The sequence below is a fragment of the Myxocyprinus asiaticus genome, chromosome 37 (genome assembly GCF_019703515.2).
Source record: "Myxocyprinus asiaticus isolate MX2 ecotype Aquarium Trade chromosome 37, UBuf_Myxa_2, whole genome shotgun sequence".
Taxonomy (NCBI): domain Eukaryota; kingdom Metazoa; phylum Chordata; class Actinopteri; order Cypriniformes; family Catostomidae; genus Myxocyprinus; species Myxocyprinus asiaticus.
Window position 1 is genome coordinate 33003952 of NC_059380.1, and position 14203 is coordinate 33018154.

At 39.2% G+C, this 14203-nt stretch overlaps 1 protein-coding gene across 2 annotated transcripts in view; it reads right to left on the reverse strand.

The window, feature by feature from the left end:
• Positions 1-14203, reverse strand: part of LOC127428312 (semaphorin-3F-like) — a 161528-nt gene that overhangs the window by 103224 nt on the left and 44101 nt on the right. Inside the window, exon 1 of one of the 2 annotated variants that reach the window (XM_051676612.1) lies at positions 1954-2005. The exons of the other annotated variant lie outside the window; for it this stretch is intronic. The gene's annotated coding sequence lies outside the window, so the exon portion shown is untranslated. Of the gene's footprint in view, positions 1-1953; positions 2006-14203 lie in introns of those variants that run through there. 2 annotated transcript variants of the gene reach the window in all.

Sequence of the window (14203 nt, forward strand, 5' to 3'; positions counted from 1 at the left end):
CATGCCGTTTTGGTGCATCACACGGTCACCCAGCACACCACACACACACTCGTGTGGGAATGAAAATCCAAATGTTTAACCCTTTCAGGACAAGCTCTATCACCATGGGACGGGAACTCATTTTGATGGCTCAACCGACAGGTGTCAGAGAACATGCCAGGTCTCTACTGATTAACTGGTTTAGAGACTCTCCAATTGTATTATGGAATAGTTCACCCAAAAAAAGGAAATTCTGTTATCATTTACTCGACCCTCATGTTGATATGAACAGAGTCTGGGGCTGTTTGCATCAAACACATCCTTGCGCTTAAAAAAGCTAATCACAGTGCCATGAACGCTGGTGTCTTGAGTTGCGTTTTTAACAATTGACGTTAATTTTAACTTGACACAGCATCTAAAAAATGTGGTGCTGTTTCACGAGACACTGGGAAAAAAGCGGGATGTGGCGCGATGGTCAAAGATGTGAGTTTATGTCTGTGAAACCGTGCTTGCTTAGGAAAGTCCTGTGAGCCTGAAATGCATCGCGTTTGTTGTGTGTCTTCTTCGCAGCCCTTCTTATACCTGTGAAGGTTGGTAGGTTGGTAGTGAATGGTTTCACTAGCTGACTTTTATAGGTTTTTTAGGCCAATGCTAAAAAGCAAGATGACTGATGCACAAAAAAGTTGCAATTAAATATTTATATATAAACAATATGTTTTGATTAGGGCTGCCAATCGATTACATTTTGTTTTAAACAAATTAATTACATAATTTGCTAATTAATCACAATTAAATCACATATATTAATATTTGCTGATAAACTTTTAAAAGAAAATTGTATATTACATAAAATTACATGTATATATTAAAATGATTGGAATAAATATGAAATCATATAATTCAGCTAATTCAAATACATTATTGTGGCAATAAAGCATTGATTGAACAATACAAAAAGTGGCTTTAGAAATCAATATAATTTTTTTCTCCACATCACTGAATATGTCTATGACTACACACAGCAATCCAGTTAACAATTAAGTCTATCAACCTGTTCAACGTAGACTTGAGATGTTTTCACAGGATGTGTTTTTGCATTCCATCTGCATTTTATTATTATTTTTTTGGTCTATGTTCACATGTCAGGCGACTGCTTTTGGAGCGTCTCACTTTGGCTGTGTTGTGTCTTATTGAATTTTCAGCATCTCATGCCATAAATGCTGCATTTTAGGATGTTTTGTAAAATTAAACGTAGTTTGAAACTTCACACATCTTGAGACCCCTGCATTTTATTTGTGCTCTGTCTAGCTTAATTTGAATCTGGCTGAGGCTAGTTTTGTCCTGCCTGCTCTTGTGCGCCTGTACAGCTGGAGTTGTGCTGACTGCCCTCTGCTGGCTAGCAAATGTTAAAACATGAAGGTGGTACTTAGGTTTTAATTGCTCCGGCGGAAAATTCCTTATTAGCGAATTTATACACAATCAGGGGGCATGATTATCTGTGTTATTTTTTTAATTGGTTATTTTTATATAATGAATTGCACTATATTAACGTGTTAAATCGACAGCCCTAGTTTTGATATATTACGATCCACTCCTCAGGGAGAAGTTTTCAACCAACTAGTTATATACACATTGGCAAGAGGAAGGAATAGAGTGAGAGCTAAAGAGATTTAAAGGAAGGAGACTGGGCAAGATAGAGAATATAGTAAGAGAGTTTGGGGGGTGGGGATTAAGGGTGAGAGGGATTTACTGAGAGCCGATTTAATGACTCCCTGTTTGTCTTTGGTTATCAGCCCAGAGAGATTACCAACAACATGGTCGTGACAGTGGTAAAAAAAAAAAAAAGAAGGACCAACTGAGTGCGAGCAGGAAGGTGCATGAAAATTAGTAAAGTTTTAGCTTAGAAAAAGTGCCCATCACACTTGCAAAATGAAATTGACAGCAAAGCGCAAGGAAGTCAAATCTGATATTTACCGTTTTTGACAGGAAGTGGTCCAGTGCCGCCACTCTGGGGGACAGATGCCTGAACTCCTTCCAACTCTGAAACCCAATTATAATCAGCGAGTCTGCATTAAATGCTCTTATAGAGGGAGAGAGAGACAGAAATAACGGTGCAAGAGAACGATTTAAATTACAGGTGTGGAAAATTCAGACTTATGAATAGTTTAGAGTACTGGAGGTGAATGAGGTAACCGTGCAATCAGACCTGCCATGGAAGGTAACTGTCAGATGATTTACAACCCAAACCTTGTCAGTTTCAAGACATAGACTTGTGTTGAACTAATACATCTTCATATAAGAAATTATTTGATGCTGTAGGGTTGACCCTGCAGGAAGACACAAAGTGGACCAAGAAACTTTGCGGAAATGAGCTTGTTGGCTCATTTGGAGTTTGAAGGTTACTTGAAATGTAGGAAAGAGTGGATGACATTTTCTTGAAATGTTTTCCTGATTACCAACAGTTCATAATGTATTTTACAGTGCAGTATGTAGTGTGGAATGAGTAATGAGCAATATCAGGTTTATAAACTAAATAAAAAAAGAATATTAAATTTCTAGGGACATGTAATGTCAGTGTTCAGCTATACGACATGCCATCTTGATCTACAAGATAAACAAGCCTCGTTCTCAAGATGGCGCCGAGTATGGCTGCTGCGTTGCGAGCTCCGACACAACATAGCAATGTTTTGTTTGTTTTGTTTACAATTCTTATGTTTTTTGTCTTGGATGTTGTCTGCCTCATTGTCTACGACAGACAAACACTTTTGGACATTGGTTCAGCGATCTCACACCGAAAACCGGACTTCACATTCCTCAATGCCGACCCACTGTTTACAAACACGCCAGCGGAGCCGTTTGTCTGGGCAGCACGGCCGCGGAAACGCAAGAGGAAAAGGGGAAACAGAGCCGGCGTTCTCATCAGAGTACGATGCCGCGCAAATCGACCCCCGCTACCCACTATTCTACTGGCAAATGTTCAGTCTCTGGATAACAAAACTTGCGAGCTGAAAACGCGGATCTCTTTCCAACGAGAGACGAGGGACTGCTGAATTATCTGCCTAACAGAAACTTGGATGTCTGCGGAGATTCCAGACTCAGCCATGGAACCCGCGGGGTTCTCCATGCACCGAGCGGACAGAGCGAAAGACCTCTCAGGTAAAACTAGAGGAGGTGGTGTATGTTTTATGATCAACAAATCCTGGTGTGATCAGAGGAACGTACATTCCATCAAGTCTTTCTGTTCTCCTGATCTGGAATTTCTTATGCTTCTGTGTCGACCATTCTGGCTACCGAGGGAATTCACAGCGGTCATTATCACAGCTGTGTACATTCCCCCACAAGCCGACACAGACCGGGCACTCAAGGAACTGTACGGGATTATAAGTGAGCAGGAAACCGCGCACCCTGAGGCTGCGTTCATTGTGACCGGGGACTTTAATAAAGCCAGTTTAAATTCAGTCGCACCAAAATATCACCAGCACATTAGTTTCAACACACGAGGGGACCGGGTTTTGGATCATTGCTACTCTCCGTTCCGGGATGGCTACAAATCCCTCCCCCACCCACCATTTGGCAAATCGGACCACTCTTCCATTCTGCTTCTGCCCGCTTACAGGCAGAAATTGAAACAGGAAGCACCCACCCTCAGAACGATCCAGTGCTGGTCGGACCAATCAGACTCTACGCTACAGGACTGTTTTGATCACACGGACTGGGAGATGTTCCGGTCTGCCTCTGATGACGACATCGAGCTTTACGCTGATAGCGTAATGTGTTTCATCAGAACGTGCGTAGAGGAAGTGATTCCGACCAGAACTGTGCGAATCTATCCGAATCAGAAGCCGTGGATCAATAGCGATGTTCGCGCGGCACTTAATGTGCGGACCTCTGCTTTTAATTCCGGGAACGCGGAGGAGCATAAACAAGCCAGTTATGCCCTCCGAAAAACTATCAAAACAGCAAAACGCCAGTACAGGACCAAGATTGAAGGACAGTTTAACACCACCAACTCTAGAAGCATGTGGCAGGGAATTAACATCATCACGGACTTTAAAGGGAATAAAACTCCGCCATGAACACCGCTGCCTCTCTCCCGGATGAGCTAGATACTTTTTATGCTCGTTTTGAGGGAAATAACACCGCCCTCGCGGAGAGAGCTCTCACGGCCGAAGCTACAGAGGTTAGTTCACTATCAGTCTCTGTAGCGGATGTAACCTGATCCTCCCGACGGGTGAATATCCGCAAAGCCACGGGCCCAGACGGCATTCCGGGCTGCGTCATCAGAGCGTGCACAAACCAGCTGGCTGGTGTTTTTACAGACGTTTTCAACCTTTCCCTCTCTTTGTCTGTAGTCCCCACATGCTTTAAAACATCCACCATTGTGCCTGTTCCAAAGCAATCAAAAATCACTTGCTTAAAATGACTGGCGTCCTGTTGCTCTGACCCCCATCATCAGCAAATGCTTTGAGAGACTAATCAGAGATTACATCTGCTCTGTGCTGCCTCTCTCCATTGACCCACTGCAGTTTGCTTACCGCAACAACCGCTCCACTGATGATGCCATTGCATCTACACTACACATTGCTCTCTCCCACCTGGAAAAAAAAGAACACTTATGTAAGAATGCATTTGTAGACTACAGCTCAGCATTCAACACCATAGTGCCCTCCGAGCTTGATGAGAAACTCCGGGCTCTGGGCTAAAACAGCTCGCTGTGCAGCTGGATCCTGGACTTCCTGTCAAGCAGACGCCAGGTGGTTAGAATAGGCAGCAACATCTCATCACTGACCCTCAACACTGGAGCCCCACAGGGCTGTGTTCTCAGCCCACTACTGTATTCCCTGTACACACATGACTGTGTGGCAACACATAGCTCCAATGCCATCATTAAGTTTGCTGATGACACGACGGTGGTAGGTCTGATCACTGACAATGATGAAACAGCCTACAGAGAGGAGGTGCACACTCTGACACACTGGTGTCAGGAGCACAACCTCTCCCTCAACGTCAGTAAGAGCTTGTGGTGGACTTCAGAAGAAAAGACAGAGAACACAGCCCCATCACCATCAATGGAGCACCAGTGGAGAGAGTCAGCAGCTTCAAGTTCCTGGGTGTCCACATCACTGAGGAACTCACATGGTCCATCCACACTGAAGTCGTTGTGAAGAAGGCTCATCAGCGCCTCTTCTTCCTGAGACGGCTGAGGAAGTTTGGAATGAACCGCCACATCCTCACACGGTTCTACACCTGCACTGTAGAGAGCATCCTGACTGGCTGCATCTCCACCTGGTATGGCAATAGCACAGCCCACAACCGCAAAGCACTGCAAAGGGTGGTGCGAACTGCCAGACACATCATCGGAGGTGAGCTTCCCTCCCTCCAGGAAATATATACAAGGCGGTGTGTGAAAAAAGCTCGGAGGATCATCAGAGACTCCAGCCAACCGAGCCATGGGCTGTTCTCACTGCTACCATCAGGCAGGCAATATCGCAGCATCAGGACCCGCACCAGCCGCCTCCATGATAGCTTCTTCCCCCAAGCAATCAGACTTTTGAACTCTTGATCTCCCACGATCAAAATACATCAGCACTGCACTTTATTACTCTTATATCTCACACCGGACTGTCATAAATTATATTATTATTATATATATTCTCTCTTAACAACTTACTATCAACCGACAGCCTGAATGTCAATACAGTACAATACAGCCTACTGTACATTCTATATATACTACTATATATACTTTTTTTATTTTTATTGAATAATGTGTATCTATATTGTGCGTATTGTATACTGTACAGTGTATGTTTGTAAAGAGGAGGCGAGAAGCAGTTTTCCTGGTTCAGGTCAGGGTTTATTTTCTCTCTCTCTGCAGCACCAATTACAGTCTCCCAGTCTTTGCGTTATGCACAAAGTTAATCAACAATTACACACCGCTTCACAAAAATAAACTCTCATCATTTGTAATAAAAAACTCCTTGCTTCTTGCTCGGGTCTGTCGTGCCCAGGCTCTCTCTCTCCTATTTGCGGTGTGTCTCTATTTATGCCGCTCTCCCCGTGCTCACTGAAATTAGAGACAGGTGTTATACATAATTTAGCTCAGGTGTAAGCGCCCTTACCGCTTTTTCTCTCTCCGGAGAGATGCTTGACCACACCCCCGCTGCCACAATGTTATTATTTGTATATTGTTGTGTGTAATTATGTGTATATTAGACTTTAAATTGTGTTGTGTTAATTTGATGTTATTGTAAATTGGTATATGTCTCATCACTGTCACGACTGCTATATTGATTGGAACTGCACCCAAGAATTTCACACACCATTGCACTTGTGTATATGGCTGTGTGACAATAAATGTGATGTGATTTGATTTGATTTGATACAGAAGGCCTAGTTGATACATTTTTAAGCACATAAAGTCTCATTTGTCTTTTGTACGAATAACGCTTACAAAACGTTACAATTCACTTTTCTGTTCTTTAGTTCCAGATGGGTGGGAGTCATTTCAGGCCCAAAAAAGCTGATTTGATCAATGATGTGTAAGAAACCGTCCTATGACATCTTTTGATTTATCGATACAATCCCCCAAAGCCTAAACCGGACTTGTTGAACTCACTTATCTTCAAAAAAAAAATGTAGAATAAGTATTGATTTGTCACAGAGCCATACTGCCACACCATCAATTTAAGTTGCCCAAGTTTCTTTTTCTTTTTTTCATAATGATCAATATCGGCCCTTGCTTATAAGTCAGCCAGGCATGTCAATTATAGTATCAAGGGGCAGAGAGGCTAGGGAGCATACCTCAATGCAGCCAAAAGCACAAAGCAATTATTTTCTTAGCCAATAACCGCAGCAACAACTTTGTAAACTTCCGCAGTATTCAATGTTTTGAAGCCTCAAAATTGGAGTTTGAACTAATTGTGGCTTTCAGTACATGTCTAATAGCTTTGAAGCCATTTATATGCTCCTTCCCAAGTTGACAAAATTAGCTTTCTGCAGTGATATACATTTAAATAGGAGTCTTTTTCTTCCAGGGAAATGGACAATATATTGCTGACTCACACTGCCCTATGATTGTTGCAATACCAACATTTCATTAGTTGGTACCACCAGTAAAATTTCATAGTTTCAATACCACAAAAAAAAAAAAAAAAAAAAAAAAAGGTAATATGCTATTGAACACACTCCTTTAGCCAATTTAACAAAGTTAAATGTGACAATGTCAATAATAAATAAAATAAAAAATCCATGAAGAGTCTCTTAATTTAGTGAACAATGCTTTAAGCATTTATTTATTTTAACTAGAACCCTATAAAATAATTTTATTTTATTTCTAAATTACACTGGGGATGTGCGGAACGACTCATTTCAGATGTTTAAATGAAAATTTTGGAGTCTTCTAGTTGACTAGTCTAAAAAGAAACCAACCTTCAGAAAACAGTAAAAAAAAAAAAAAAAAAGTGTTTATGCAACCCACTTAAAATACTTAATCTATTCCAAATCCAACGCTAAATTCCGCTAAAAAGGGGCATTTATCTGCATCGTGCTTGCCTTGCATTATGATCACTGTACATTAAATATAGAACATGACATGCATTCACTGAAATGTGAAAACACCCATAGCGACTTTCAAGCCAGCGTTTCGGAAATCCGCTTTTCGCACCACCACCGAAGCGAATTCATAACTACTTTGCTGAGTTTGCTTGTCTAGCGAGAGGACATTTTCCTGCGTGGAGTGGGCGCACCGTATGTGTGAGAGGGAAGAAGCACGAGCAGCCTGAGGTGAAATTAAACTTTGTATCTGCTCCAGATATCCTTTTTTATTTTTATTTTTTTTATAATATTTGTATTATTAATTATATTTAAAATAAGTAATAATTCATATTACAATAATTTAAGTGCAGACTCTGTAAAAATATATAGCCAAGCGTAAATGTGTAAAAATGTTGAACAGTTTAATGGGGAAAAATATTAACCGACTAGTAATTCCAGTGTCAACTAGCAGCATCAGAACTATTTAGTCGACTTGTCTCGCACATCCCTCACACACACATTTCTGTTTTTTTCAGTTCCATGTTTTAAAGTTTAGTCAATTTCATCATCAAAATAGAATCTAATCAAATAAATTAATAAAACTTTAAAATCAATGAAAATAGAACAATTACTTTTCAAAATACCATTGCATTTTTATCAAATTAAGTGCTTCAAGTAAAGATCTTAAAAACATAATCCATAACACAAAATTTGTCCTATTTTTGTCAAATGCAGTACTGCACAATAGAGCATCACATTATAAATGAAAGCATTGATGAAAACTTCTATTCAGAACAACAGCACTCTTGCTTGTGAGATATTGCTTAAATATAATAATAATAATGCTAATGCTAATAATAATAATAATAATAATAATAATAATAATAAATTATTATTATTATTATTATTATTATTACAGTAAAAACTACATTGTACTATACAGTAGTTATATATTTCTGTCACGATTTCTTCAATTCCCCCGTCAAGCTTTTATTGTGAACTGAACTTTTATTTTGACGGTAGTTTCACTCCTACGCTTAATTTGTAGATTATATGGCCCAGTGTGATTATTAAAGCGCAAAATGCTGCGATTTTATTATATACTGTAAATATACGCCAATAGTCTGCAGGCACTGTACACTTTAACAGTAAATGTGTGCTCTCTTCTGCCATCTACTACACCAAGCACAGCGTGTGATGCTCATAAAATATGGTGTTTTGATCAATCTGTGTTTTAAGCTTATAAGCGGCTTCACGTGTGTGCTGAAGGGCACAGACCATGCAGACTGTATTTATTTAATTACATCTGCGGTTTAATAATCACACTAGGACATATCACTATTTTAATTTGATTAATTGTCCATTTCAGTTTAAAAGGAGTAATGGTATGAGCTCATAAGCCTGTGAGCATTTGAAAGCAGCCGTGTTTTAGTCAGAAAGCATGCAGGGACCGAATAGAGTACAGCATAAACACTGGTATCGTTACATCTTTTTTATTTTAGTATCGACTTGGTACTGAAGTACCAGTACTTTTGACATCACTACACTGCACTCATTCATTTTGTCCAATAAAATGCTCTCTAGAATAAGAATCTCCCTCCCCCATATACCACCTACTTCTGACTAGAAATAAAGCAAGTAGCAATCACGTTCATGGCTGTGACATAAACTAAAGGGCTAAAAACAGCCCTTTGATATTTCCCACCCAAACTTCCGTTTTCAACAGGAAATACATCAACACACGCTTGTACAGGCCTTACAGACAACATTCTTAGATTAGACCTTCAACTTTCTCATTTTGTTTTAGATGGAAGCAGTGACCCCATAGACTTGCAGTGGAGTGAGGGTCACCGGGTTATCACAGCAATGTGATCAGACGTTGTGTCCAGGAAACAGGGAGGGTCACAAGCTGTCCAACCTCATCCACTGCACATTTACAATGATAACAGCACACCCACAATTCATGCTCATCTCCTTATTCTGCCATCTGTTGCAGATAAACAGGCTCCATTTTTAACTTCAGCTCTAGATAACAATGCATCAGCCAGAATGCACTGTGCTGCTTTTATTACAGGCACATTAACAAGTGCCAAACAAAACTAGAGAAAAAATTGGAGCATTTCTTGGAAAAAGTGTTAAAATTGCAATGCCAGTGCCCTTGGTGGCCTCCTCAAACCTACTAAATTCATATTTGACACAGTTTGTGGTTGGTGTAATGGACTCACGCTTGAGCTGACTGATCCAAAAAAGGATTTGCCGGTTATTATTGATTTTCTAAAGAGAAATGCAAAAGCAATACTCTGGATTTGCTCACCCCAGTAGACCTGAGTGCTGCCACAATCACGTGAATGCTCTGATTTGTGAAATGAAATTTCTGTTTGTCTAACGAGGATCAAGGGATTTTAACACTGAAATGAAAACTAAATTTTGAGTCCATCAATAAATATGATATATTCCATTACGAAATGTGAGTTTTCTTGTGAATGCACAAATCAGAAACATTGGGGCAGAAATGTTCAAATGCATAACAAAAAAATCATGCACTCATTTCTGAGGTAGTATTTCTGTAATCAAATGAAAGCAATATAATCCTCTTTTATCCTAAAACTGGAACCACAAACCTGTTGCTCTGACTAAAAACCTTTCCAGCATAAAATCTGGTGATTTCTGTATGCACACCGTATACATTTTTAAATTAATAAGTGGTGCTTGCTAAAACCATTTGTGCTACAGACATGAATCATGCCATTAAATCATGTAGTATGTAAAGCAGAGATGTAATCTAATAATTTTCTAAATGATCAAATTTACGATTTTCAAAACTCACTATAATGAGTAAAAAAAAAACATAGACTTACATTGAAGGAACTCTAGAGACCAGAATACAGTATCATAGAGACTTGCGGGTGGGCTCCTTTGAGTTAAGCCAGAAACACCCTAGCAAACACCCAGAATACCCTAGCAACCATAGCAAAATGCTAAAAATCACTCATTACACCTTTGCAAGTGCAAAGCAATAGCCTACCCTGGCAGGCACCCAGAACACCCTATAGCATCGTGAAGGCGAAATGAGCAAGCACCATTGCATTTTCTACTGAAAAAGTAAAAATCTAGTTTCATTTTTGAAGCTCAAATAGCTAGCTTTCAATTTTCCTGTTTGAGTTTGTTTGGATGCTACATGCTCCAAATCCAAAAGAAATCCAACTTTGAATTTGTAGAGTGAGACTGTTGTTAAATCAACATTTTTGTCCATGCACCAAATCCATGCACATCCCAAACCTATAGGATAAATTCATGTTCCTAGATCTCAGTGGCTTACTGATACACTCTTTTACACGGCAGTAATATTTAGATACATAACAAGACCCATTCCTCCAACAAAGTGCACTTGTATTTCTGTTCTCGGGAGAGGCAGCTGAGAAAAGATCAGAGGTCTGCCCGGATTAACCAGGCTGCATAACTTCTCAGTGCCAAACAGTGGTGTAAACTATTCCTCCACTCCTTTTATCATCCAAATCCCAACCATCCATTCTCTGTACCAGGCATTAAGTGCAGCCTTGGGTTGACCTCACACTTCCAATTAATAACAAAAGAATAAGTCAACACCACCTTCTAAAAATGCAAGCACAGACACAGGGTTTCATGTAGATCTAATCTATATCCTATGGTGCAATGGGAGTAGAGTGGTAGTTATGATAAAGAGGACCAGTAGACAGAAAGGCACATGGAGGAGGAGTCCATATGAAAATATGGCTCCTTAGAACAGTTCCTTACAACACAGGAAACGGATGCTCATATTACAGGCTCAAATGAACATGAAAGCAAGTCAACCTTAACATTATATTTCAGTTTATGGGGGAACACAAACAGGGAAGCTCCTTTACTAAATTGATTGTAGGGATACACAATATTGACTGATAAAATAGATAATTATCATTTAAATTATAAATGGCAGATTGCAAATATGACAACTGATAAAATAAATCTATAAATGTTATACCTTTTTTTTTTTTTTTTTTTTTTTTTTAAACACAAATGTTTTATACATTTACCCTAACCTCTAACCCTAACCCCTGCCATAAATTAAAATCTGACATCAAAATATTTTAATGTACAATTGAAAAAAATGGATATCAGTTTAGTACTCTTTGTAACTGTATACAAAGCATCCCCGTGTCCCTCCTAAATCTTCCATGTGACACTTTAGGTTCCTTTGGTGCATTCCCAGGAGTTTTAGATCTGTGCTAATTGAATCAAAATCTTTCCTCTGCTGTCATCCTGTGGTACTGGCATTAATCCTCAATAAAAATGGGGTCAGTACTGGGGCTGCCCCACTGGCAAGAAATCCCCCATAGTGCATCGCTGGACCATGAACTTTACTAGAAGAACGTGGTCACTGTTTCCTCATCAATTCCATAGCTCACTATAAACTTTTACATACAATGCACATATTTAAGCTTTTATTCCCTTTACGTTCTTTTTCAGGACTGATTATGGGAAACGTCAGAGGTGGTAACACAAGATCAATCATATGATCTCAAAGTAATTTATGAAACATTTCTGTGTCTTGTACGTTTTTCTGAATCCACTATAATTCTAATAGACCGTAGTCACAGAACATGGCATATTTATTTTTTTGTTTATTTAATTTACTTTAATGTAAATGAGAGATAGAAGCACGATTCAAGACATTATAATGTTATGCACATTGAAACAAATACCTTTTTAACAAATTTCCAGAGCACAAAACTGTTTCTCCAATAAAATCAGACAAAACTTCCATGCATTCCTAAATGAAATTCATCATTATTAACTTCAAGAGCAACAACAGCAAATGAAAAGCAGCTGCCTTCAAACTCTTGCCATTGAACTTAACCTTATATCCTCAAGAACAGCTAACCTGAGTTGACACTGTCAGATGGCCTAAAATATCTCCCCCAACTCATAAACCTTCAACCCCTCAGGCTCATGTCTCACACGTTTGGGATGAAATAAAAACAGCGAAGGAAAAGATTGACAGTCTAATAAATTAACACCTATCTAAGGAGCTTGTTTATCTCAAGCATCTCTCCCCTACCAGCTATTCCAACTATCACAAAGCCTCCAACCTGTCACAGCTCACTCAAGTTACATGTGATTGACAGATGAAACTTCCAATCACGCTTGACTGGCAGACAGGACATCCTAAACCATGACCTAATGGTTAACCTCTCACCTCCAGCAGTCAGATTTGCTTGACATACGGTTGAGAGATGGTCGTGAGGTAAAGAAATGAGATACTGCGGTGTATCATATTATGAGTTAGCGTCTCAGTTAACATGAAAATGCATGAATTTTCCGAGTTAACCTTCTCCTGGATCTCAGGTTCATACAATGGAGCAAGTAGTTGAAGTCCACATGAAATGCCATTCGCAACCCATTTTCCTGTAGCTTAACAAGTAGAGCATGGCACTTCCAATGCCAATGTCTTGAGTTTGATTGCCAATGTACACAGTACACACAAACTGCTAAAATGCATCTTTAAAATAAACTATAAAATGCAAAATATTGTATGAAAGAATGCGTTTTATATTGAAAAAGTAAAATGGGTTTGAGACTTTATTCGAAAAGGAAAGTTGTTTCAAAGGTGGAGCAGGTTATTCCATTTTAATGAAAAATTTGACAAACATTTGAATAAAATGCACTGATTTATTGTGCAATTAAGACCAAATGTACATTGAGAAAGCAAATAGGGTAAATTTTGACTTCATTTTGACTTCAAAATGAAAACCTTACACCAAGGTAACCATTTTAATAATCCCAGTGGAGGGAACCAACAACAAGGCAGTATGTGGTCTAAAACACAGAAAGTCAGAAAGAATCAGAGGTTTTGTAATTAAAAGCGAACCATGGTATATAATGAAGTACCTATAGGAAAGAGTCCAAAGTCCATTGAGTTCCAGTGGAGGGGAAAATGAGAGCAGTTCCTAAATCTTGGAGGCAAAGATCTCTCTATCTCAGTCTCCAGTCATGGTTCAGCAAAATCAGTTAAGAAGAACCTCCCTCTTTCTCACACTCTTTTGTGGGCTGCAAGTTTTTGAGAATTAAGCATAAAATGAGCGTAACCGGCTCCATTGAGAATGCCCCCTTGTTCGGGGAACGAGATTAATGAAATTCCAACACCATGCCAAAATGAATAAATACCTAGCGTCACTGTGTTAGCCATTAATATGGCTTGTTATTGTTGGCATTGGCTTTGCTACAAAATGCTGAAACCCTCATAAAACTCATATATTTCCATCAAAACTATTATATATAACTATATAACTATAGTAATATTGAGAGGCCACGTCAAGGTAATTTTGCTATCTTGAACTGATTACTGTCAAACTGAATCAAAGACTGGTAACATGAATATGTTTCTAATAACGGCTGATTGGGACTTGGCCACAGACTTAAATTCGACTCAAAACTATAATGTTAAATGAAGTAATTTGACAAATTTGTCTTTATCAGAAAAATTAGCAAGTTGTGGAGTAACTCTTTAGGTCTGCAAAACCCCAAATCTTTTAAGTAATCTTCTATCACAATATCAGCAAAGCTATCTGCCGCATCGGTGTAATCGGTCTTACTCTTTTCATGTTAACGTCTTGGCTGCATCCTTTAGCCAAGATAGCAGTGCTCAAAGTGGAAGTCTCTTTTTCTCAGA